The 27952-nt window shown below is 42.4% G+C and overlaps 1 protein-coding gene and 1 non-coding gene across 4 annotated transcripts in view; one reads left to right on the forward strand and one right to left on the reverse strand.

The window, feature by feature from the left end:
• Positions 1 to 26117, reverse strand: part of LOC133493838 (uncharacterized) — a 53309-nt gene extending 27192 nt beyond the window's left edge. For 2 of the 3 annotated variants that reach the window (XR_009793186.1, XR_009793181.1), the window contains exon 1: positions 24553 to 25972. The gene's annotated coding sequence lies outside the window, so the exon portion shown is untranslated. The other variant, XR_009793185.1, reaches the window with a different exon arrangement.
• trnad-guc (transfer RNA aspartic acid (anticodon GUC)) lies at positions 25774 to 25845 on the forward strand. The gene has a single exon. It is a non-coding gene; the product is annotated as a tRNA-Asp (tRNA).
• Positions 26118 to 27952: the final 1835 nt, after the last annotated feature.

A 27952-nucleotide genomic window follows, 5' to 3' on the forward strand; every position in this document is an offset into this window, starting at 1 on the left:
GAGCTGTGGCCATAATGTTCCTGCGTGGTGGCAACCCACAAACACGTTGGTGGACACCAACAGTGAGGGATGCTGTCAAGCTGAAGAAGGACTCCTGAGGCAGCTGATAGGTATCGGCTGGCCAAGCGGAATGCAGCTTCGGTGGTTGCCGAGGCAAAAACCCGGGTGTGGGAGGAGTTCACTGAGGCCATAGAGAAAGACTCCAGTACGGCTTCGAGGAAATTCTGGTCCACCGTCCGGTGTCTCAGAAGGGGGAAGCATTCCAACATCAACACTGTGTATAGTGGGGACAGGGTGCTGCTGACCTCAACTCGGGATGTTGTGAGTCGGTGGGGAGAATACTTCAAAGACCTCCTCAATTGACCCCTCCGTAGAAATTGTGTCATCCGCGTCGCTGACCAATCAGAGGCCAGAGATCTGCATAAACCACGCCCCTGTTTTGCACTCGCCGTTCCCTCAGACAATGTTGCATGGTCCAGTATAGCTTTTGTGAGCGTTTTATCGCGTATTTGGGTTCTTTAAGAATAGATAAGGATAAGAGGTGTTGTCACGGACTTTGTAATAGTGACGACAGGTATCCTGAAAGGCTAGTTGGTGGAGTTCAATTCGTACCCTTTCCAAAACCGAAGACCCAGTACGAAAAATGTCTTTGATGGATCAAACTTTGTGGAAGACCGCACGATCAACTGAATCCATCAACCGGAACAGATATGTTTGCACGAAGGTAAGCCCTATATTTGATTTTCAATACATGTCTCATATAAATGAATAAGCAGTTCTTCGCTTGCATAACATAGCTACGTGTGAATGATTGACACACTTGATCTGTGTTGAGCGATATTTTGCGATGATCTGACTGCACAAACGTCTCTGTTCGGCGCTCCCGAGCTAAGCTAAACCGGACTTAGTTTGTTTGGACGAAGGTATGCCCTATATTTGATTTTCAATCCATGTCTCATATAAATTAATTAGCAGTTCTTCGCTTGCATAACATAGCTATGTGTGAATGATTGACACACTTGATCTGTGTTGAGCGATACTTTGCGATGATCTGACTGCACAAATGTGTCTCTGTTCAGCGGCTACAGAGCTACGGTAAACCATACTATGTTTGCATGAAGGTATACCCTATATTTGATTTTCAATACATGTCTCATATAAATGAATTAGCAGTTCTTCGCTTGCATAACATAGTTACGTGTGAATGATTGACACACTTGATCTGTGTTGCGCGATACTTTGCGATGATCTGACTGCACAAACGTGTCTCTTTGTTGGCGGTGAGAGATGCTAAACCGGACTAGCAGTCCTAAAAGCCTTCGACGTGCACCGAGACACCAAGACTGAAGGAAGGATGTTTGAGGACACTAAAGTAGTGATTGTCGTACTTGGTCGGGACTTATGTAGGTTCGGCACTAATTCAAGAATAATTATTGAGGGGAGCGCGTGACGTTACACAAAGAAAACGAGAGAAACAACTCGTAAATCAAGCCTGGCCTTCTTTTCCTTCATACGGTGGTTCACAAACGGCTATACAGATACATATACAGATTCTGCACACAAGTGTGATATGTAACAAGAAAATAGGAAACTGTCAATGACGAATTCGTCTTTGGGTTATAATATATTATATTATGTGGCTTCTCGGTCTTCCTCTGACTCTGGAAAGATCTTGCGCTAATATCAATGGATTCTCCGTCGATATGCATGTAAATACCATTGAAATACCGCTCACTGAAATACTTGAAGCCCTGCTGTCTGCTTTTCAACGATATTTCACTGTTAGCTAAGAATGCGAGTGAGAAATCAGCCGGTAAATCGGACAGTTTCGCTCTAGTCTTTTCTTCCTGCGCCGCCATTTTTGGTAATTGTTTGTCTGAGGTTAGCACACGTGGGGTGACGTAACTTCAGGAGGCGTGGTTAAGTGCCCTGTACAAAGGGGTCAATTCCACCAACATGCCTTTCCACGAAGAAGCTGAGGCTGGGTCCTCTGAGACGGGCTCTTCTATCTCTGGGGTTGAGGTCACTGAGGTGGTTAAAAAGCCCCTTGGTTGCAGGGATCCGGATGTGGATGAGATTCGTCCGGAGATCATAAAGGCTCGCGTTGACATTGGATTGGCAGACTGGGGTGGTGGTCCCCTTTTTCAAGGAGCGTGACCGCAGGGTGTGTTCCAACTATAGAGGGATCCCACTCCTCAGCCTCCCTGGTAAGGTCTACTCAGGGGTACTGGAGAGGAGGGTCTGTCACGAAGTCAAGTCTATGATTCAGGAGGAGTATGGTTTTCATCCTGGCTGTGGAACAGTGGACTGGATCCTCGAGGGTGCATGGGAGTTCGCCCAACCAGTCTACATGTGTTTTGTGGACTTGGAGAAGGCATTCGTCTTGTGGGGGGTTCTTCGGGAGTATGGGGAACCGAATCCCCAGATACGAGCTATTTGGTCCCTGTACGACCGCTGTCAGAGTTTGGTCTGCATTGCTGGCAATATGTCGGACTCCTTTCTGGTGAGAGTTGGACTCCGCCAAGGCTACCCTTTGTAACCGATTTTGTTCATAATTTTTATGGACAGAATTTCTAGGCGCAGCCGAGGCATAGAGGGTGTCCGGTTTGGTGGCCTCAGCATCACATCTCTACTCTTTGCAGATGATGTGGTTCTGTTGGTTTCATCAAGCGGTGATCTTCAGCTCTCACTGGAGCGATTTGCAGCAGAGTGTGAAGCGGCTGGGATGAGAATCAGCACCTCCGAATCCGAGACCATGGTCCTCAGTTGGAAAAGGGTGGAGTGCCCTCTCCAGGTTGGGGATGAGATCCTTCCCCAAGTGGAGGAGTTCAATTACCTTGGGGTCTTGTTAACGAGTGAGGGAAGAATGGAGCGGGAGATTAACAGACGGATAGGTGCACCATCGCAGTGATGTGGAGTTTGTATCAGTCCATTGTGGTAAAGAGGGAGCTAAGTCAAAAGGTGAAGCTCTCAATTTACCAGTCGATTTACGTTCCTACCCTCACCTACGGGCATGAGCTGTGGGTCGTGACCGAAAGAACAAGATCCCGGATACAAGCGGCTGAAATGAGTTTTCTCTGCAGGGGGTCCGGGATCTCCCTTAGAGATAGGGTGAGAAGCTCGGTCATCTGGGAGGAGCTTCGTGTTCAGCCGCTACTCCTCCGCATTGAGAGGAGCCAGATGAAATGGCTGGGGCATCTGATTTAGATGCTTCCTGGACGCCTCCCTGGTGAGGTGTTCTGAGCATGTCCCACAGGAAAGAAAACCCATGGACGACGCAGGACACGCTGGAGAGACGACATTTCTCAGCTGACTTGGGAATGGCGTGAGATCCCTCCGGAAGAGCTGGAAGAAATGGCTGGGGAAAGGGAGGTCTGGATATCCCTGCTGAAGCTACTTCTCCCGAGACCCAACCTGGAATTATTATGGATGGATGGATGAATGAATATCCACATGTCAACTTCATGTTCCAACTTTGTCATCATTCAAAATTTCACCATTGATGTTTGTTTTCGTGAAGCAATTGCTGAAAATAGCTGAGAAATGTTCCCATTGCTCAGTCAAGGCATAAAGACCTGAGACTGGTTCTTTTTTGGGGACCGGTATAATGGTGGAGTGATGGAAGCAGGCTGGTAATTCACACAGTTCTAGAGACCTGTTGAAGATTTTTGCGAAGACAGAAGCAAGTTGGCCTGCGCAGACTTTGAGGCAGGATGGGGACACAAGGTCTGGGTCCGGTGCTTTATTGATCTTTTGTTGTTTGAAGATCTGTCTAACATTCCTTTTATGGATGCTAAATGATGGAAAAGGAAGGTGGAGTGGACGATGATGCAGCTTGGTGAGTGTGTAGTGTGGAAGTGTCAATTTCGAATCTGCAGTAAAAGCTATTTAGGTCGTCGGCGAGCCCGCTTCAGTTTTTCTACCGGGGGTGAACGTCGCTTGTCGTCAGTGAGCAATTTTAGACCGTGCCAAACTGATTTGGAGTCATTAGCGCCGAGATGTTTTTCCAGTTGAACTGCAAAGTCTCTCTTTGCAATGTCATCTGATTTCTAGTGCGATTGTAGAGGGCTCTGTCCCCACTACGAAATGCAATCTCTACACCTCCTCACAAAAACTGACATACGCGGTAACAATATGCGTGTATTCATCTAGGCTGCACGCTGAATTTTCAAAGACACGCCAGTCTGTACAGTCAAAGTTTTAATTTGGCCTCGTGAGTCCACTTTTGAACTGATTTTATTAAAGGCTGCGCACATTTAAGTGCTTGCTCGTATGTAGGTATTAAGTACAGCAAGCAATGATCAAAGGAGGCAATGGGTGCGCGAGGGATTGCACGATATGCGTTTTTTGATGGATGTATAAGAATGATCGCGGGTGTTATTTGCCCACGTTTGACATTTAGCGTGCTTCTTATATATAGGGAGTTTGTGGTTAAGTTGAGCTGTGTTAAAATCTCCTCGGATAATGATCAGCCAATCTGGGTGTTTTTTTTTCTCAATCTCGTTTATCTCCTCGACGGGTTTTTGCAGTGCTGCGTTCATGCTAGCTTGAGGTGGAAAGTAAACACCGACTAAGATGAAAGATGTGAACTCACGTGGCGAATAAAATGGCTTACAGTTCAAAACCAGCAACTCGAAAAGCAGGCTGCAGTGTGTGCTGAGCTGTGTAACGTCTATTCACCATTTCTCGTTGACATAAAAGCATATTCCACCATCTATTGTTTTCCATGTTAGCTCAGCGACACGGTTCACAGACAGACACTCATCCACAAAGCCAAGTCTCCAAAAAGCAGAGAGCTGCAGAAAGTCCAAAGTTTTGTTCATAGACTGGATGAATTCGGGGTTTTGATCATCTCATGGGCAAAAAAAATCTCCCCTCAAAATGTGAGAAAATTGCCCACTCCTGACTTGAAAGACAAATACTGTGCAATCTTTTTTGACAGTAATTCACCAGTCGGGCATGTCAGTGACTTGTATTGGTTGCCAACGATATTCCCTCGTTTTGAGCTTGCACCTTTACAGAAATCCCATTTCATAGGCTCTGTGGTGCAACGGTAGTGTATCTGACTCCGAAACAGAAGGTTTTGTGTTCAAATCACATCAGGGTCATTTCTTTGGCATTCTGGTGGATATCAAAGGTTCTGCTTTAAATTCACATACCATTCCACTGGACAAGACATACCATGGGTTTGGAGCTGACTCCTCGTGCAATTGACTGTCTTCTGCTTTTGTCAGGAATGTTTCATTTGTCACTGAGGTGTAAACTTCAATTTATTGGGTGAAAATCCAAATGTCCACTTGTTCCAAGTTTGTCGACGTGCAAAATTTCACCGTTGATGTTTGTATTCATGAAGGAACTGCTGAAAATAGCTGAGAAACGTTACCATTTTTCAGTCTTCACCACTTTGAGTGTGTTTACTATGGTCACAACTGACATCATTTTGACTTTCACCAATGTTCGTCTGTAACGGAAACGACCCCATCGTGAACTTAGAAACTTGAGGGTCTGACATGCACCACAGAGGTGACTTTTCAATAGCTTTGTCCAGGGACCAAGAACAGAGGAAGGGTCCTAAAGCAGATCAACAGGAGACGTGAGTGTCAGAAGTAAAACATTACTCACAATCAGGGATTAAACTAAAATGATCTTTTGCAGCGGTTAGGCACAAATCCTTTGATCCTAACAGTTCTCAATCATATACATTTCACAACTGGAACGAATGATGAATATTGTCTACAGAACTAAGAGGTAGCAGGAAGACATGGGAGTGTAGCTCAGTGGCAGAGCATTTGACTGCAGATCAAGAGGCTTCCAGTTCAACTCTGGATGGCCCCTTCCTGCTGTTTTATTCAGAGACTGCATGAATTGAGGGTTTTGATCTCATGAGCAAAAAAAGCCTCCCCTCAAAGATGGGAGAAAATTGCCCACTGCTGACTTCAATGACAAATACAGTGCAAACTTTTTTGACACTGATTCGCTGGTCGGGCATGTCAGAGACTTATATACCCTACTATTGACTTCATGTAATGGTGTGATGTTATTGTGCTATCATCGGGACAGGATGTGGAAGCGCACTTTTATTTCGAAAGGCAGCACTTTCTCTGTCATTTATTCTTTTTCATTCTTTTCAACATCATTGATGGTGTAAGAAATTGTGTGTTTAAAAATGTTCATTGTAGGGAGGAAAAAGCCGTTGAATTGTTGGTGGAAGATCTGAGGAACACAGGAAGTGGACTGCATGCTTTATTTTGAAGCCACACTTATTGTGAAATAGAAATATTTTGTCTCGTTTGTGAGATTCCTGGTGGAAGGTACACATTTTTGTTCTCCTCATTGTTTTGTTGTAGAATGTGAATATCAATTTGTTGAAAACGTTTGTAAAGCGGGTGTAGTGCAGAGGCACGGTGTTGCATGCGTTTCATTAATTTCAAACATAAACTCGTGAGCTGGAGAAGTGGAGACGTTGTCGAGGTCCGTGTGCGTCGTTGGGCGACCATGTGATCTGTGCGGTTTGAATGAGTGTTAGCAGAAGCCGCGTGGTGACCGTGTTCTTGACGTTGCAGAGTTTGAGAGTAATTGTGAAGAGAAATCTATGAACATCCATGAATGTGTCTCCTTTATAATACAGGTATGTGAGTTTATGCAAGTTTTTTATATTCTTTTCATCTGTTGCAATGTAAATCATATGTTATTTGTTATTGTGATATATTTCCTCTTGTTTGTGAGATTCCTGAGTGTAAGAGTTTTGAGGGTAATTGTGAAGAGAAATCTGTGAACAACTGTGAATCTCTCTTTTATAACATAGAGGAGATTAAACCAGGTTGAGACCAGCCAACGTGTGTGTCTTCTCATTCATCATCCGTAAAAACACACAACGCAGAGTTAGACCCAAGACAAACTGGTGCCGTGACCCGTCGACTGGTCGGTTGCTGCAGCACACATCTCTTCTGGGCCCAGTGCTTTGCTGACTGATGTGTGGGGATGGATTATCACAGCTGCTGTTCTGTCTGTTTGAGAGTCGCCTGGTGTTGTCTGCTGGCAATCGGGAGTGACCCATCACTGCATGCTGATTCCTTTGCCGGCGGTTGAGGAGCAGCCTTCGGACGTTGCAGCGCTACTCAACTCTCATCCTGTTGTCAGCTGGTTGAAAAAGCCTTATTCTTTTCAGTGACTGTCAGTAACTAAATTTTTAAGTTAGTGTGCACTGTTATGTATGGATGTTTTTGTAAGAGTTTGTCAACCGGGAATGAAAGGAGAGTGTAAATGAAGCGTGCAGTCCTGTACATGACTGGCTTTAATGATGAAACCGGAAATGAAAGAATATCTAGAAAATATTCAACTCAGTCCCTTAAATGCTGAAACAGAAATGGACACAATTTTCAAATGATCCTACTTTGTTCCCTGCCTGACGATGGCAGTTGGGGGTCTTCAGGATGAGACTTGAGACGTGAGGTGGGGGATGGGGGAGGTGTCTGTGAGGTGAGGCCTGCAGCCAGACTCTCTCAAGTGCAAGAGGACCAGGAAACCGAGAGAAAGGAAAGGAAAAGCAAATTGAGCGTCCAGGCGGCTTTCTGCCACTAATATTTTGTTGTTTTTGTCTCAACACTAATTTCTCTAGAGTGTTGTTTTGATTTCTGTTTTTCGCTTGAACTTAAATTTCCAAGGAAAGTCAGACCTGAAAACTTTTTTTCCCCTGAATGAGAATGAAAGGATTTTTTTCTGAAATAGTTTCATGTTTTTTTTTTTTTTGCAGTCAAACAACATGGTGGTTACCAATGTAGTGGTTATCTCGTTTGCCTCGTCCTTTCTTCATTCATTGGTTCCTCCAATCCTTGTTTTCTTTGTTCTTTCCTTTCTTTTTTCCATCATTTTATCCTTGTTTTTCTTCCTCAATTCATTATTTGCTTCCTTCCTTCGCTGTTTTTCCTGTCTTTGTCAGTTCCTGTTCCCTTCCTTCCTCATTTTGTTGTGTTCCCTCCTTCTTTTCTTTCTTCCTCCAACAGCTCCCTTACAAGCAAGCAACAAAACGATGCCTGTTTCCTCCCGGGGACCATTCGCATGTGAGGCGAACATGATAACCACTACACTATGGAAATAACAGCGCTGGTTGATAGCCTCTCCTGCGGATGACCTCTGCCATACCGAAATTATCCCCGAAAATCATGTCCCAGCCTCGTAGGCCTGCATTTGGGTCCTATCCCTTGCCGCATGCTCGTGACACCTTTGTACTTCGGGGACAAAGCAACAACGCAGTCTACATCTTGTTGTTTACGTGTGTTGCTTTCTGATCTCGACTCAAGTCCAACTCAATCATTGTCAAGTTTTTTTTTCCCTGTAAGATACAAAATAAGCATGTTTAATTGTACAAATTTGTTTTTAATTGATAGTCATGCTCTGATTTAAAGAAAAAGACGTTACTCACTCGCCTGTGCACCTTAATTGGTAAATGACCTGGCCCTGGAGATTACCAGGAGGTTGTAACCTTTGTATAATAGTTTTATGCATTTATTTATGACTTGTGTTCATGCAGTTTAGTATCTAGGTTTGGTCAGAGATACACAATGATGTTAAAATGTAATCAAAGGAAATGTACAAGTTCCTTCAGACTAGAAAAATGTAAAAGAGCCCTTTTCATGTCATGTCATGATCCTGCCGCTCCAGCCCGGGCTGTGCGGGTGCTTGCGCTAATTGGGAGGCACACACCTGCGCCTCATGCGGGCTGATTATCCCGTGTATATATAGGACCCCGATGACGACTGGTGCCCGCCAGATTGTTGAGCTTCATCCCCCGTTCGAGTACTCACGTATCCCTGATCGACAACCCGTGTATACCGGCCTGATCTCCGACCGACCCCGTAAGCCTGACTCCCTTGACACTTCTGCCTTCCTTGATCGATCTCCCGTGTACCGACTCCTGTCTGCCTGCTCACCTGCTCTCTTCGCCCGACGTCCCAACTACCGCTGCTGCACCTGACGGCCTGCCCGATCCCCGACCATTTAATAATAAACGTTTTTCTCCGAACTACCTTGCATCTGCATTTGGGTCCTACCTCCGTTCCGATGGGTCGTGACAGCGGGGGCATCTTGTCATTGATCTCATGGATTCAACAATCCTTGTTAGGATCGTACGGATTTGTTTATCAAGTGTAGTTTCTCAATGAGTTACTTCTTAGAATGGAATTTACAACTAGGTGTTATTAATGTCATCGATGATCAATCATTAATGAGGTAGTATGGTAAAAGATGAGACGACTCATTATAAGAATGAAAACGATGGATGAAAATGGAAATTTAAGTATTTAAAAAAATGATAAAAATTGTTCAGATAACATTCATTACGTGACAGTTACTCCTGCCAGATGCGGGGTACAATTACAATGTTGAGGCAAAATTGATGTTAATTGAACATAAATCAATAAAAGAAAATAATGATTTAATATCATGGCACTGATGGTAAGTAGGATTGAGTAAATGATGAAGGTAATAAAAAGCAATAAAAATGAAGTCCGGTTAAAAGTATTCAAAAGCATTAGGTTATCAGGAAAGTATACATTTTGGAGTGAATCTTTTCGGGGTGATCAAGTCCTATGGAGCTCGAAGCCTCATTCAGTAATAAGGAATCTTGAGACGAAGGATTAATTGTAAAGACAACTTGTCCTCCAGGGTGACCATGTAATATCAATGGTATCGCCCCGTAATTACCTTATTATAGTAGTTGTTAGACTCGTGCCCAATCAAAGAAGAAGTAAAAAATAAACATCCTAAATTGCTCAAAGACTTCTTCCCGTGAGCTTGTTCTTCTGATATTACTCCCTAGAGAGGACCTTTTGTCTCCCTGCCTGTGTGAAACAAACAGAGAGCTTCGTATTTCCGTGTCTAAAGCTTTTATAGCTTTTTGGTAGAACATTCTGGAAGATTTTGGCTTGCTTACGCCCAGTGGGAAGTACCTTTTGTTCTTCTGTCAAATACCTTTCGCCATCCCTGGGTTGTCTTGTCATGCCCTTCTCAGCTCACTCAAAGTAGGGCATGGCGCCCGAAAATGCAATCATTACTTCCCTTAACATTAATAAGCAATAATTGTATCTCGTAGATATAGTCACTATCTCTCTTTTTCGCTTCACTCTAGTTTTGAACCAATACCAATAAATGTATCAACATTCTTGTGAATACAATTCTCTCATCTATTCAACAGGCTTGTTCTCGTTGGTAGCAAATCATGTGTTGCCTTGTCTGAGAGAGACAAGTCATACACAGGTTAGATTCTTTACACTAAGCATTATCAAGCATCAAAGCATTATCTTCCGTCATGTTCCTGCCAGTCCAGCCCTGGTTGGGCGGGTCCCAGCACACCAGCGCTGATTAGGAGGCGCACACCTGCGCCTCATCCTCGTTGATGATTCCCTGTATTTATAGGACCCAGGGGACGACTGGTCTTGGCCAGATCGTCGCAACTCATGCCCCGGTCCTGCACTCCCATATCTCTGATCGTAAACCCTTGTGTACCGACCTCTGCCTGTTCTCCGACCGACCCCGTAAGCCTGACACCTTTGGCACTCCTGCTATCTCTGATTGATCTCCCGTGTACCGACCCCTTCCTGCCTGCGGACCTGCTCTCTCCGCCCAACGTCCTGACTACCGCTGCTGCACTTGACTGTCTGCCTGATCCCCGACTGTGGGCCGAATAAACACTTTTCCCGAACTACCTTTGCGTCTCCGGAGGCCTGCATGTGGGTCCTCCCTCCCTACCGATGGGTCGTGACATCTTCCTCAATATAAGCGAGATACAAAGACTATCAAAACAGCAAGTTAAAACTGCATTAAAAAAAGTGAGATCAGTGCTTGCAAACATCCTGTCTGGTAATTCAAGGGTGTCGCACGCTTCCTGTTCAGCAACTCGCCGATGTTGAAACATCCTGTTTGTCGCTTGCATACAGCTTTGCGTCGCCTTTGAAAACCGCAGGGTGTGAACAGCTGCTGAAATTTATCCTGTTGATGTGTTTGTTTTAAAAACAAAGGTGTGAATACAAAGATGTAAAATCAATTGGGTTTTTAAGGTTACTGACTTTGGTATATATATATGTAAAGTGGTAAAATGATAAGTGGGAAGGCTATGTTTATTTGAGAGACTTTTGCTGTGCTGGCGATCCGCTCAAAGTATAATTTGGTTTGGCGACATCTAGTGTTCAAATTGAGAGTTGGGTCTTGGGCTCAGCTCAACACATGAACCTTAGCCACACAAGCCAATTGACCCCTCCGTGGATATTGCGCAATCCGCGTCACTGACCAATCAGAGGCCAGAGATCTGCATAAACCAAAGCCCGTTTTTGCTCCCGCCATTTTCTCTGACAACATTGAATGGTCCAGTATAGGTTTAGTTAGCGTTTTATCGCGTATTTGGGTTATTTAACAAAAAATATGGTTAAGAGGTGTAGTGACGGATTTTGTAATAGTGACGACAGGTATCCTGAAAGGCTAGTTGGTGGAGTTCGATTCGTACCCTTTCCAAAACCGAAGACCCAGTACGAAAAATGCCTTCGATGGATCAAACTTTGTGGAAGACCGCATCATCAACTAAATCCATCTAATATCAACCGGAACACATGTTTGCACGAAGGTATGCCCTATATTTGATTTTCAATACATGTCTCGTATAAATGAATTTGAAGTTCTTCGGTAGCATAACACTGCTGCGTGTGAACGATTGCCACACTTATTCTTTGTTGAGCGATATTTAGCAATGATCGGACTGCACAAACGTATTGATTTCTTGCTGGCTGGCGGCCGAAGCTTAACCAGACTGTGTTTGCACGAAGATATGCCCTAAATTTGATTTTTAATCCACGTCTCATATAAATGAATGAGACGTTCTCCGCTAGCATAACACTGCTACGTGTGAACGATTGACACACTTATTCTTTGTTGAGCGATATTTAGCGATGATCGGACTGCACAAACGTATTGATTTCTTGCTGGCTCGCGACCGAAGCTTAACCAGACTGTGTTTGCACGAAGATATGCCCTAAATTTGATTTTTAATCCACGTCTCGTATAAATGAATGAGACGTTCTCCGCTAGCATAACACTGCTACGTGTGAACGATTGACACACTTATTCTTTGTTGAGCGATATTTAGCGATTATCGGACTGCACAAACGTATTGATTTCTTGCTGGCTCGCGGCCGAAGCTTAACCAGACGAAGATATGCCCTAAATTTGATTTTTAATACACGTCTCGTATAAATGAATGAGACGTTCTCCGCTAGCATAACATTGCTACATGTGGATGATTGAATGAAATCAGAAGCATGGCGTCTCAGTTAAGAATGTATTGTATTTAGAATCTATAATATATCGTTGATTTGAATGAAATCAGAAGCATGGAGTCTGTCTCAGTTCGGAATGTATTGTATTGTACTTGCCATTTTTACTGTTTGTCTTACGTCAGAGCACGTGGGGTGACGTCACTTCAGGAGGCCTGGTTAAGTGCCCTGTACGGAGGGGTCAATTGACTTCGATGGATCAAACTTTGTGGAAGACCGCATGATCAACTGAATCCATCAACCGGAACAGATATGTTTGCACGAAGGTAAGCCCTATATTTGATTTTCAATACATGTCTCATATAAATGAATTAGCCGTTCTTCGCTTGCATAACATAGCTAAGTGTGAATGATTGACACTCGTGATCTGTGTTGAGCGATATTTTGCGATGATCTGACTGCACAAACGTGTCTCTGTTCGGCGGCTAGGGAGCTAAGCTAAACTGGACTTTGTTTGTTTGCACGAAGGTATGCCCTATATTTGATTTTCAATACACGTATCATATAAATGAATTAGCAGTTCTTCGCTTGCATAACATAGCTACGTGTGAATGATTGACACACTTGATCTGTGTTGAGCGATATTTTGCGATGATCTGACTGCACAAACGTGTCCCTTTGTTCGCGGCTAATGAGCTAAGCTAAACCGGACTAGCAGTCCTAAAAGCCTTCGACGTGCATCGAGACACCAAGACTGAAGGAAGGATGTTTGAGGACACTAAAGTTGTGATTGTCGTACTCGGTCAAGACTTACGTAGGTTCGGCACTAATTCAAGAATAATTATTGAGGGGAGCGCGTGACGTTACACAAAGAAAACAAGAGAAACAACTCGTAAATCAAGCCTCGCCTTCTTTTTTTCCTTCATATGGCGGTTCACAAGCGGCTATACAGATACACATACAGATTCTGCACACAAGTGTGATAGGTAACACGAAAATGGGAAACTGTCAATGACGAATTCGTCTTTGGGTTATAATATATTATATTATGTGGCTTCTCGGTCTTCCTCTGACTCCGGAAAGATCTTGCGCTAATATCAATTGTTTCTCCGCCGATATACATGTAAATACCATTGTAATACCGCCCGCTGAAATACTTGAAGCCCTGCTGTCTGCTTTTCAACGATATTTCACTGTTAGCTAAGAATGCGAGTGAGAAATCAGCCGGTAAATCGGACAGTTTCACTCTATTCTTCTCTTGCTGCGCCACCATTTTTGCTAATTGTTTGTCTGACGTTAGCGCACGTGGCGTGACGTTACTTCAGGAGGCGTGGTTAAGTGCCCTGTACGGAGGGGTCAATTACTATCAATTTGCTCCATTGCTTTACGTGGCATGGCAACCTATTTGACATCCTTCACAACATCCATCAACCTTTTCTTTGGTCTTTCTCTCGCTCTTTTGCCTGGCAGCTCCATCCTCACCACCCTTCTACCAATATACGAGGACACAAGGACATGACCAGTGGTGTAATTAGTGCTTGAAAAGTGTAGCGCTGTGTGGCACATTCGGAAACCAGGGACCTTTTAATATTCAGTCTCACACTCTCCCAACTAAGCTATTTCAGCATTGAGTCTTCGGGACCATTTCCTGGTTGTAACTCATTCAAAGGGCCTAAAAAGTCAAAGATAATCAGACATGACCAGTGATAAAATAACAACAAAAAGAAATCTGCCAAAAACTTTGCATCATAAGGGAAGGTAATATGTGCTATCACAACAATATGAGGAGAAGTGGCGTGAGTCAGGACAATTTGATCTTACATTTACCTGGTTGAAACTCTTTCAGAGAACCGATACATAAACACCGCAAAACACAACCAGATGTTTAACCATCCATCCAATTTCTTTGCCCCTTACCTCACGAGGGTCGCGGGGAGGGCTGGAGCCTATCCCAGCTGGCAATGGGCAGGAGGCGGGGTACACCCCGAACAAGTTGCCAGGCAATCGCAAGTCACATGGCGACAGTCGCACTGAGGTTCTTGGTATTCTCTGGCTTCAAACTACAGGAACCCCAATAGATGGTACTGATTTAACTATCACTGGATGGAGTCCTCACAGTCATTCCCATTGCCTCCTTTCTGCTGCTCCAAAGACGCTCCACCTGTAGCCCCCCCTCCAGTCGAGGTCTCTTAAGTTCCACAAGAATATCGTGACCTCTCACCAGTCCCCCACTTTCCCGCACATCATTCATGATTCCAGATTTATTGAATAAGTGTCTGTATAGGCCTTTTAAAGTATAAGCATTTGCCCATGGGAGGCAAAGATAAATCACATGAAGAAGAAGATACAATAAGAACTGGTCCACAAAATACAAGAATGTATATTTTTGTAAGTCAGTAATATATCAGCGGTGTCCCACGTTGAGGGTTCACAACATTCGGTCCAAATTCTGCAAGAGTTAGTGAAGCCCGACCGTCCCTCCGCCAACATCGGAAGAAGGGACAGGAGATGTATTACTCATGATCCTCTACAGCAGAAATATATTAAGCGATAGCCACCCACTCGAGAGGACTGTCAAACCAAAGCGCTTCTCCTCACCACCACCACCTCACATCTCAAGTCCCATCCTGCAGCCCTCAACCGTCACCATCAGGCAGGGAACGAAGTAGAATATTTTTGTGTAATATTTCTCCTTCCACAGAAACCATATTAAAACCAAAAATGTTTTTTCCTCCCCTATTTTTTTCCAATTTCATCAATTTCTGAAAAACCACTCACTTGTCATGCTGGCCACTCTGTGACAATGACAAAGGATTCCTGGCTGTTGACATTTCCAAAGAGAGCTTGTCGTGAATTTCAACCCCGGGACTTCTGTTAAAGAAATCATTCATATGTTCTCATTTTGTACATACTGTAGTTGGTTACACATCACCAAGCTTGTACCTTTGAACTCACTGTCTTGGAAACAGATGTCATCAATATAACTTGATGTAATCAATCTAACAGATGTAAACAATCCCCCCCCCCACATCTCTCAAGTTCCACAAGAATATCATGATGACCTCTCACCAGTATTCAGTAACGATTTAGCAGTCGCTCTCATTAATATGCTCACTGCCGAGTATGTGGTTCCTCTGGGAAACTAATGACTCATCGTACTAGTTCTAGTACAAATACAAGTACATCATTAGTCAGTTCACTGAAGTCTTCTCCTCTTCAGGATATAAACGAGGGATGATGCCATTTTCGAATGTTAACAAACATTCTACAAGCTTCGATAATGGTCCATCTCAATAAATTTCAATGATGTCAAAGGTTTTATTTCAATTCAAAAAGGGAAACTCAAAGAAATGCACTCCACATTGAATTATTTCCTGATTTTTTTTTTTTAAACATGTATAATTTTGATGATTATAGCTTACAGCAAATGACAACTCCAGATGCACCTCCCCTAGAAAGAAAAATCTAACCTAAACCGGGGGTGCCCAGACTTTTCTACCCCAAGATCTACTTTTCAAGCAGCCAGACTCTCGCGATCGACCAGGGGGGTGAAGTGTTTTCTTTTTTTAAAATGACCAATGATGAAATAGAATGCCCAAGTCACAAAGATCTACCCACTACAAAAATGCAAAACATTTATTTTAAAGTATATTGAGAATTCTTTACGTGTAAATTTATGTTTGTGTGCCTTGCATCACCATCTGAGCCAATATTGCACAAAACAACATTATTAACTAAAAATATTTTTTGTAACTGTCTGAGTTCATGTGGTGGCACAGTGGGTCAGCTGGTAAAGTGTTGGCCTCACAGTTTTGAGGACCCCGGTTCAATCCCGGCCCCGCCCGTGTGGAGTTTGCATGTTCTTCCCATCCCTATGTGGGTTTTTCTCCGCGCACTCTGGTTTCCTCCCACATCCCAAAAACATGCAACATTAATTGGAGACTCCTAGGTGTGATTATGAGTGTGGCTGTTTGTCTCGATGTGTCCTGCGATTGGCTGGCAACCAATCCAGCCTCCTGCCCATTGACAGCTGGGATATACTCCACCACTCCCTGTGACCCTCGTGAGGATAAGCGGCTAACAAAATGGATGGACGGAAGTACTTAAAGCTTTCCCAAACAGGAATTTTCCATGGTTTGTTGTCAGTGTGACATGTCAAATCCCCTTCAGACTTTTTATCATCTCTTCATCAGTGGGGAGAGTACGACATCATGTCGTCACTCATAGTGGAGCTCAGAGGCCGTCTGCTGGTGACCCTCCACAGTGCCCCAGATTTGCAGATTTTTTTCACTTGGGCCACATTTGTGTGAAGTTGAGGGCATTTTGTTCACGGAAGCTTCCCATTAACTGAAAGACATTCATTTCTTTTTAATGGGGAAAATGGCTTTGATATACTGGACAAGCAAATAGAGTCATACTCACTGCTTTAACAAGCGTCATTTTTTCAAGATCACAAATACATTTGGCAGTCTACCACCCCATATTCTCATCAATCATTTGCTCATTTGATGTTGACATCACTACAACATTGGACAAAATCCATACAGTATTCAAAGTATGGGTTTTCATTGTTTATACTTTTTTTGTTGTTGTTTTTGTATTTTGGCTCAAGAACCTATCTGGAAATTTAAAAAGAAAACAACTTGGTTGAGTTTCCAAACACGGCTTTGTTCAAATTGGCATGACAGTATATCATACATTGCTGTCATCTATCATTGCACCACATGAATAACAGCTAGCACCCAAAAAATATGTAAATCACTTATTTAGTATGTGAACAAATCTATTTATTTGGGTGTAATCATTAAAATCATAAAAACTTGGCGGGCAAGTGCCACATCCTCTCAGGCCTCATGCATGAACCCAAAAACTGTCAACAATCATCAACAAAACTTATGCAGACATCTCGGCTCTTGGCAACTTCAGTCTCTGAAAATTATACAACAATCAGCCGGATATTTCAGTTTCTATGGATCAAATAAGATCAGCTGCAGTTTCGGGACATTAAGTGACACAACGAGGTCAATCCCCGTCGTGGGTCATGCGACGTTATGACAGCCAGCCAAAGTATTTCTGTCACAAAATGAAATTGACAGAAAAGTTTTTGTATTCTATATAGTACATACACACACACACACACGCACACACACACACACACACAAAACAGTATATTTGTGGTGCAGTCAATTAAAAATTGAACTGAGGTATGTGGAAATCAATCAGCTAGAATTCCTGTTTTACCTTTTTGAATTACTAAAGACATGTTTGTCTTCTTTCCTCCATGAGACATTTCACTGCTCTTTTTTTTTTTTTTAAATAAGTGCTCTAACAGATTTTTCTATCACTATTTTTACTCAAAACTACCCCCCACTATAAAAAAAAGTTAATCATAAAACTTTCAACATGGAAAGAATTACACTTTAGACACACGACTGCATCTATCTTGCTGGGCTTTCCCCTCCTCCTCCCGCAGACATCATTCATGATTCCAGCTTTATTGAAGTATCTATATAGGACTTTTAAAGTGTCAACATTTGCCCAGGGGAGGCAATGACAAAATACATGAACAAGAAGATACAATAATTGCTGGTCCACAAAATACAAGAATGTATAATTTTGGACTTCATTAACATATCAGTGGCATCCCACGTTGAGGTTTCATTCAGTCCAAATTCAGCAAGATTGACTGAAGTGTGATCGTCCCTCCACCAACGTTGGCAGAAGGGAGAGTGGTTGTATTACCCATGATCCTCTACGGCAGAAATACCACCACCCCGAGTATCTCAGCTGGTTGGTAAGAAGTGACAGATCTATTGTCTAATTCAAGGTCAAGATGTTCAAGCTTGGTGGGACTCTGGCTCATAAGTGACAATTATTGATGAGGTTTGGAAATAAATATACCTGGCAGACACAAAACTCAGAGATATTTCAGAAATTTTGGACAGAGTGGGCCCTTTAGTCACAGTTGCAGCCAATGAAGAGAACATGTCGTACGTGGGGTGGATAGAAGGAACCTTTAGTTTAGCTTCAGGGGACGCTCCCACCACGTCAGTGAAAGTCCATAGTCTCGGAATGGAAGGTGACAAGCTTGGCCGACCAATCATTGGATCAAATGTTATTGAGCTGATCATAGACAACAAACTAAAACAATCTAATGTCACTGACAGAAAATGTCCAAGACAAATGCTGAGAACAGCATTTCCCAATCTTGAACTCAAACAAGCACAGTTGGCTGGAAGAACTGTCATTGTCCAAAACATTCAAGCTTTATATCCTGCCTCCTCTTGTTTGCTTGAGCCACGTCCGACTCGAAGAAAACAAAACAACTGACCAATGGGACCCATCAGTCAGTTTGAGTCACCTCAGTCACCGGAGTGCCCAGAGAAAACCCACGCAGGCACGGGGAGAACATGCAAACTCTACACAGATGTGGCCAGGATCAAACCCGTGTCCTCAGAACTGTGAGTCCAACGCTTTACCAGGTGAACCACCCATCCACCTACACACCATCCTATAACAGAAATCTGTATTTTTCAATTTCATGTCATCATATTTCATATTAATTGTTTTAGATACCGAGGTCTTTGAACCTGGGACCTCTTGCAACCTCAGCAAGAATCATGCCCCCGACCAATGGACCACAAGATGACACCTTTGCTTTCATGTCGCATGCAACTTTTTGGCACCTTCAAAGTGAAAATGATGAACAAAAATAAATGTTTTCTTTTTTCTACATGGATCAATATCTTTCTTTTGCCCTTTCTTCAATGATTACAAGAATAACATTAAAGTACCCCTTACGTACAATGTTATGCAGTGTGGGGGGCTCTGGGTGAGTGTTTTTTTTTTATTTTTATTATTTATTTTTATATCTTTATTTATTGTTTTTTTTTTCTCTGTCACAGAAAACCATTGAAAGTCACTGCACAAAAACAAGTAGCCAAAGTATTAACCATTTTGACACATAGTATACCAAGTGACAAGTGGAAATTCTCAAGGCAGAGCTTTTACAAGGGATCGTCCGGGAACCCGGAACCTCTCGCACCCTATGCGAGAATCAAACCCCTAGACCAATGAGCCACAGACCTTGAACCTTGAGACTCATTTTAGAATCATTCCAGAAGACCACGAGGAGGCAACCCACATTTCTTGAGCTTTTTTTTAGTGCCACCCAAGTGGCTCACTTGAGCTTTTTCAAAAATCCATGAAATTGGAAAAAGATGGGGGAGAAAAATAATTTTGGGGTTTTCATATAGTTTTTGTGGAAGGAGAAATGTTACACATAATTATTCTACTTCTTTCCCTACCTGACGGTGGCAGTTGAGGGCTACCGGATGGGACTTGAGATGTGAGTTTTGCCGCCAGTCGAGTGCAAGAGGACCAAGAAAAAGAGAAAGACAACATGAAACTCGGCATGTGGGTAGATGTTTGCCAAGGCTTTTCATCACTGATTTTTTTTTTTATCCTAACACTAAATGCTTGACAATATTATTGGTGATTTCAACTTTTCACTTTTTGACACAAGTTAATGGCCAAAAGGATTTAGCTGGACTGCCACCATGGGGACCTACAGTAGGTTCAAGATCCCACCCAAACTCACTGCTGTTGTGTCTATGAGCAAGACACAGATACCCTGAACTGCTGCCCGGTTGTTTCAGTTGTCCCCTGCTCCGGTGCGTTCCACTAACAAGTGTGTGTGTTCACTGTGATGAGTAAAATGCAGACAACAAATTTTGTATACATGCATGCATGCTCATGAAAATTAAGATGAGTCTTCTATTTCCAAGTGTCCTCATGAAGACCTGATGACTTGTTCCTCCTGGATGTGTTGGTGGTGACTCTCTTTTGTCTTTGTTTACAATTTTTAGTGATTGACATTTTTTTATATTGTAGACTCTGCAATGATTTATGGTCACAACCATCTTTTCCATCCATTTTCCAAGCTGCTTATGTACACAAGGGTGACAGGAGTGCTGGAGCCCATCCCAGCTGTTATTGGGCAGCCAATCAGTGCTCATTTTGGACAACTCTGTCTCCCTTCCCTCACTGCTGTTTTGTGTCCATATGGCTGACATTTGGAACATCAGAGAGGTCATAAGAATCATACTGTTGCATCCCTTGAGCTGTACAACAGGACCAACAAACCTCAAGAGTCGCACTCACAATCACACCTAGGGGCAATTTAGAGTGTCCAATTAATGTTGCATGTTGTTTTGGGAAGAAACCGGATTGCATGGGGAAAACATGCTAACTCCAAACAGGCGAGTCCGGGATTGAACCCGGGACCTCAGAACTATGAGGCTTTCCAGCTGATCCACTGTGCCGCCCATATGACTTCTAGAAACATCAATATTTGAATCATAGAGTTAGCACAGACCTGGGTAAATATTTTGACATGAAAACTCAGAAACTGTTGTGTGCTTGTGTGTGTTTCAGTGTTTGTGTCCTTTTGTCCATGTGAGCCACACGCCCCCTGTAGTGTTGATCAGGACAATTTGGAGGAGAGAATCTGATCACGAACTGAGTAGGGAAAAGATTTCTCTCCAGTGTGTCTTCTCCTGTGCCATTTGGTTTAAGAGGTAAAAGATTTCCCTCAAAGATAATTTCCATTGCTTGTTGTCAATGTGACGTGTCACATCAAGTTTGGACTTTTCATCTCTTCATCATTGATGAGAGTGCGACATCACTTCATCACGATCTGATAGTGGAGCTCAGAGGCTATCTGCTCGTGATCCTCTTTGCCACATTGGCGCAGCTGTGCAGTTGTTTTTCACTTTGGCTATTTTGATTGGGCCACATTTGTTTGAAGTTGAGAGCATTTTGTTCACGGAAGCTTCCAAATGGTTCAAAGGCATTCATTTGTTTTTAATGGGGAAAATTGATTTGATATACTGTCCAAGCAAATTGAGTCAAACGCACGGTTTTAACAAGTGTCATTTATTAAAGATCACAACTACTCAATCAATCATTTGCTTATTTGATGATGACATCACTAAAACATTGAACGAAATACACAGTGTTCAAAGTATGGTCTTCATGGTCCGTATTTGAAAAACTTTTTTTTTTTCAAGAACTTTTCTGGAAATTAAAAAAAGAATACAGCTTTCTTGAGTTTCCAAAGAGGGGTTTGTTCAAGTTGGCATTATATCATACATTGCTGTCATGTATCATTGCACCACATGAACAGCTAGGACCCAGAAATTATGTTATTATATAATTTAATATGAGAAAAAATCCATTTATTTGGGTGTCATCATTAAAATCCTAAAAACAAGGCGGGTGAGTGCCACATCGTTGCAGGCCTCACACATGAACCCAAAAAACTGTCAACAATGACCACAATTTATGCAGACATCCTGACTCTTGGCAACTTCAACCTCTGAAATATTACTACAATTAGCCCAATATTTTATATGAATCAAATTATGCCAGCATGGTGGAATACCTGTAGAGCGTTGGCCTCACAGTTCTGAGGACCGGGGTTCAAATCCTGGCCCCGGCTGTGTCGAGTTTGCATGTTGTCCCTGTGACTGTGTGGGTTTTCTCAGGGCACTCCTGTTTCCTCCCACATCCCAACAACGTGCATTCATTGGAGAATCTAAATTGTTCTTGACTCTTGTCTCTCTCCATGTGCCCTGCGATTGGCTAGCAAGCAGTTGAGGGTGTACCCTGAGTCCTCCTTGAAGATTGCTTGAATTGGCTCCAGCAACAATTCTGAAACCCTGGTGAGGATCAGCGGCTAAGAAAATGGATGGATATACCTTGAATGGGTACCTTGAGAAGCTCTTATCCTGGTAAAATGTTTAAAGCATTTAAGTTGTGAAAATGTGAACTTGCATTGAATTTATCTTCACATTGTTACAGAAATAAGAGCTCTTTGTGTTTCGCTGTATTTTTCAGAGATATTTGTGCGTTGGATTTCAATTTTGAAAAATTGTTAGAAATTTGAATTCATACTCTGATGGCAATTAATTACTTCCATATTTGTATTTTGTCCATTTGTTTTTGAAATTTCAAAAATGTTCTTGTTTGTTTTGAGTTTTTTGGAATGTTAAAATGTTTCACGATTTATTATGTTTAGCCCTTTCAGGCCATTGTAGTTACGAGCGTAATTCCGGCGAATGAATCGGTTTGCTGGTCCTGCTGACAGTTGTGTAGAACTGGAGGTATGATATTCCCTTGATATGCGTGAGGTCCTTGTTTGGAAACAAAACTGCTTGGCTTGTTTTCCGCAAAGAAGAGCCCCGCTAAAAATATTATTTAACTCCCCGTCGGGGACTAAAACTGACAGTCTTCCACGTGATAGGTGGAGATACTGTCCACGATAGTAATGAGGAGACGCTTACACAGGTTTCCCGTGAACAGATGGTCTTTGACTGAGTTTCTTTTTTCTTTTTTTTTTTACTTTTTTCGTCATCAAGGAGCTGTTGTACATGGGGTGCTGGTCATATTGGACATGTTGAGTCGAGCGCCACCATAGTAAAATATTGTTTGAAAATATTCTGTGCGCGTAACTCTTTCCAAAGTTGTAATAATCAGACACGGCTAAAAAAAAAAAAAAAAGAATATGTTAGTAGAAAACTGATTTCAGGTCTCACACATATTTATGAAACACTTGGAAATATACTTTTCAGAGGGGAAATTACTGGCTAAATTCTAAATTTAAAAATATTTGTATTTTGTTTCATAATAGGTTGTTACATTTTTATTTCTAGAAGTGGTGTATTTGGAGTTGTCATTTGCTGTAAGATATAATCATCAAAATTATACATGTATCAAAAGAAATGGTGCATCTCGATGAGTTTCACTTTTTGAATTGAAATGCACCATTACTGAAGCTTGTGGAATGTGTTTGTCACCTTTGGATGCAGTTGTAATTTTAGAATCCGATACTGATGAAATATTTGCTTTTCAGCCAGATTTTGTCCAAGTTATATTTTGGATATGTCAGCCTGTCCAATCGAGCAGGAACCAATTACTTTTTGTGATTTAACTTTCATGTTTTCCTTGGTGTAATTCTTTCCATATTGAAAGTTGTATGATTAACTTTTTATAGGGGTCACGGGGATAGTTTTGAGTGAAAATAGTGATAAGAGAAATCTGTTGGAGAACATATTAAAAAAAAAAAAAGACCATTGAAATGCCTCATAGAGGAAAGAAGACTAACATCTTCAGTCATTCAAAAAAGCAAAGCAGTCATTATAGCAGATTGATTTCAACATCACTCAGTTCAGTTTTTAATCGACTGCACCACAAATATATTGTGCTTGTGTGTGTGTGTGCATGTATGTATGGACTATATAGATCACAAAGACCTTTCTGTCGATGTCATTTGTGACAGAAATACTTTGGCTGGCTGTCATAATGTCGGATGACCCACGACGAGGATCGAACGCGTTGTATCACTTCCTGTCCTGAAACTTCAGCTGATCTTATTTGATCCATATAATCTGAAATATCTGGCTGACTGTTGTAATATTTCCAGAGGTTGAAAATGACAAAAGTCGAGATGTCTCCATAAATTTTGGTAATGATTGTTGACAGTTTTTGTGTTCATGCATGAGGCCTTTTTTATGATGATGTTTTTTTTAATTTTAATGATTAGTGGGTCGGTAAACCTCTAAGAATGTCTTACTCAAGACACCATTACACACTGACTACCGATCACCCGTCGCCGTCCATCTTGAACCCATCCACTTACAAAGTCATTGTAGGCTTGTTGAGACTTGTAAGCCATTAGTCCATCAAGGGTATATACGCTCACAGAATTCACGAGATAATTAACGATGACAGACATGTAATGTCAGGGTAGCCATTGTTGGAGAACGCTTTTTTCCTCCCCGCGTGTTCGTTTAGTTTCGGATAGTGAGAATGTTGGTTATCCAAATACAGGCTGGAGATGAACAGTTTCTTCGAAGCTTTTACTTACAGAATATTCTGGGCACAAATGAGTGACAGACAATGGCTGTAGCAGATCAGAAGTGCAAAGATACAGAGGACTTACAGCATTCTTATACTATCAGAAGGGTCCGCATCACAAACGCATAAAAGGAAAATAAAGAGCATCACAAATAAAGAGCATAACAAAGAGAACCACATCATAAAATAAGAGCACCACAAACTATCCTCATCATAATGACCAACCTGGTAATAACTGGCACTTTCCCATGCGGTCTCTCCAGTAAGGTTAACTGATGATTTGGCATGTGTGAGCAATGTGAGCAAAAGATATGCATCAATAAAGAGATACACATCAATAATAAAAGAGATACACATCGATAATACACTTCACCTTCCACACTCCACTCGCTTGCTTGAAATTCACATGGCTCTTTGCCGATGTCCTTCAATTTCTCCTAGTATCTGGCTCTGCTTAAAGCATCCACATGTTTTTGTCCACTACGGTGGCATTTGCTTTGAACGATGTCATAACTTTTACACCAAATGGAAAAATTAACGATAGAAAAAAAACTTCCTTTCACCTATGTTCCGTGAACTCTAAGACACACAGTGTGGCATCCGTCGCAAGGCATAATGGGTAATCAGAAACCTATCCATCCCTCTGACAAACATGGCTGCTCGTTAGTTTGTGTTAGATAATGTGGTCTCTAGTCCGTACGTGCGTGTTTTTTCCCCCCAACTATATTTGGGTCAATATCAGACATTGTGGTGCCCACTAAACACATCGGTGACTGGAAGAAAAACACTTTACCTTTCCTCTTCAGAAAAGTATTAATCAAAAACGCGTCTCTTTGTAAGCAAGCTCAGCTAAACTCAGACGAGAAACGTAAACGAGACGACTGCAACCGGACACAAAAACTGCACGAAGGATGTTTTAGTCCACTTAAGTTCCGTGTCAAGGACTCAACATTCTGTCCAAATTCAACAAGATTTACTGAAGCACGATCGGGCATCCACAGCAGAGCGAGAGGGGAAATGAGTGTCATTACCCATGATCCTTTGGGCAGAGATATTTAAAGTGACGGGATGCCGTCTGGAGCCTCGCGGGGGCTGTCAGGTCCTTGTGAGGAGGCTGCAGGCGTTCTTGATTACTGCTCGTTCCGTGTTCACCACGGGAACGCTTGTCTCTGAGTTACACAGGAGCTGCGTGTCGTGTCATGAGTGGCAAGCCGAAACACGAGCAGTCAAAAACATGAGATTTATGACAACGGAAACACTGAATGGCCAAACTTCTCAGTTCCTCAAAACCAATCAAATATTAGTAGAGCAGCTCACATCATCAGAAGCTATGGACTCTGAGGTGTAACGTCAACATGACTTAGCATAGTTCTTGGAAAAAGTACAAAGCCGTTCTGCTTGATGTCATGGAATATTCATCCTGGCCGTTGAGCATCGAATTGCGTCATCGAAGTGTCTACCAACGTGCAGATGACCTCCGAAATAAGTTACATCTGCAGGTCAAACCGCGATATTATTCGAATGTCTAAGGTTGTACTTACTCACTCCTTCTTTGACATCATTGTGATGGCTAAAACAAAGCGAAGCAAACACTTCCTCGTTAGTATAGTGGACAGTATCTCCGCCTGTCACGCGGAAGACCGGGGTTCGATTCCCCGACGGGGAGTCATCAAGTGCTTTTTTTTCCCGTTGGGATCTCTTTATGGAAAAAAAAAAGTCGAACAGCCATGTTCGAAACACGGACCTCACACGTGTAAGGCGAGTACAACTATAATATAACAACTGGACGAAGACCAAATACCTTCCCATGGTGTCCCGCAAGGGGCTCTCCTCCTGGGTAGCCTGACGAAGCCTGGTCACTTCACTCGCCGTGGGAAGCGCCCTTTTCCCTGTGACTTCGCTTCGATCACCTGTACCCCCTGCTTACGGGGGTTCCACAGGACCTGCTCCGGCCAGACCGAATATTCAAAGGGACTTAAAGGCTTCGTTTGCTGTTTCTGCTCGCCATCTTGGTACTCCCAAAACGTGTGGAGGAGATGGTTTACAGGTTGGATTATGGCCGGGTTTTTCTCAATAAAGTTTAGCATGTAGAATTCAAAGAGTGTAAGCTTGACATGTTTTCAGTTCTGGTAACATGAAAGATTTTTAATTGGACTTGGTAAGCCAAAAAAGGCTAAGTGCAAAGGAAAGACATATAACACCGTGACTACCAAGAAACATTGCATATTACCCAGGGCCCGATATCCATGACACGCTAACTCTTCCCAAAATACGCTGTGAAGCACTATGTGAAATAAAAGCATTCCTTCCAAGAGTACAGACCAAATTTCTAACAGATATATATTCATTAAGCCAGGGAGGGCCCAGGAATTGGATAACGTAGACCAAATTAATGCCCCCCCCCCCCCCATTTGAATATCGACACTATATCAGCACTTCAAAGCAGAAAGAGAGTTTGCAGCAAAATTCCAGATGCTAGTCCCGATGTCAAGATTTTACAGAAGTGAACAGGAAAAGAAAAAAAGGTACTTTCAAAGAGTGAAATCCGTAGACTTGCTGCCACTCAGCCCAACATACTCCAGCATGATCCGCAACTTAACTTCAAAACATACCAGCAAGATCGGCTTTAAGGGACATCCATGTATGTTTTATTTAGAAATATATTTCCAAAGACATTTAGTCCCAAGTGTTAACACTGAATTGGTAAATACATATTCATAGTCAGGAAACTGCTCGGGTGTCTTTTTTTGCATGTGGTTTCAAAGCTAGTTCAGGATGATGTTTTAGATATGTTCACCTTAAATGTCTTCTTTGAAGGTGAGATCACGAAGATATATTTCCTTCTTGATTCCTCGAGAACTCCTTTATAAACGACATCTGCCATTTTAAAGTAATTATATAGCAGAGATGCATCAATGAAATCACAAAATATGATGCAGAATGCGCACAAAATATGATGCAGAATGCGCATTCTGCTTTTTGCAAGATATTCGTCTCTTTCCGGTGCTGTGACGTCACACAAACCATACATCCTGTTCATTTGCTGTTGTGTGCTATTGTTCTAGCTGTTGTTCCTGTTCTTGTCCTTATTTAGTGTCGTATGGTTTAAAAACGTCATATTAGTTTATCACTGGGGTGTCACACTCATTTTGTCAGGGGCCAGATGTAGCTATGGTTTCCCTCAGAGGGCTTTTATGAAACCATAAAAATCTTTAATCGCCTCATCATATTTACACATAAAATTTATGAACTTGTTTCAGAATTTGAAATCAAGGGTCATGGATTTTTCAACTACTGTTGATGTTTGATCACAGAAAAATGTTTGTAATATCTCAACATTGTCATTTATGATATGACTATTTGAAATTTTGCTCCAGATTTTAACAAGAATAATGGAATTTGGCACACCTAATTTGCCTTCGCGGGTTGTACAATATCATGTGGTGGACACCTGTGATTTATGGCGTGGCATTTGGTTTTACAAATGGTTCAGGCAGCGGCAAAGGTTTTTTTTTTTTTTGTTTTTTTTTTGGCAGGCTTTCCAAGTAAAGAAGTAATACCACCGGCGGATAGTGAAAGCAACACAACAGGGGAAGAAACGTACTCAGTTATGTGTGCCTGGCAAGGATTCCAAACTCTGTGCCAATTACTTTTGAACCGGCATATTTTGCAACAGCATTAGATACAAAAGTGTAGTTAGCCAGAGGCTGAACCCAGATGCGATGCCAACTATTTTTTCCTGCGACCATTGGGACCTCCACTCCCAGCTGCAG

The sequence above is a fragment of the Syngnathoides biaculeatus genome, chromosome 20 (assembly GCF_019802595.1).
Source record: "Syngnathoides biaculeatus isolate LvHL_M chromosome 20, ASM1980259v1, whole genome shotgun sequence".
In the NCBI taxonomy this organism is placed as follows: domain Eukaryota; kingdom Metazoa; phylum Chordata; class Actinopteri; order Syngnathiformes; family Syngnathidae; genus Syngnathoides; species Syngnathoides biaculeatus.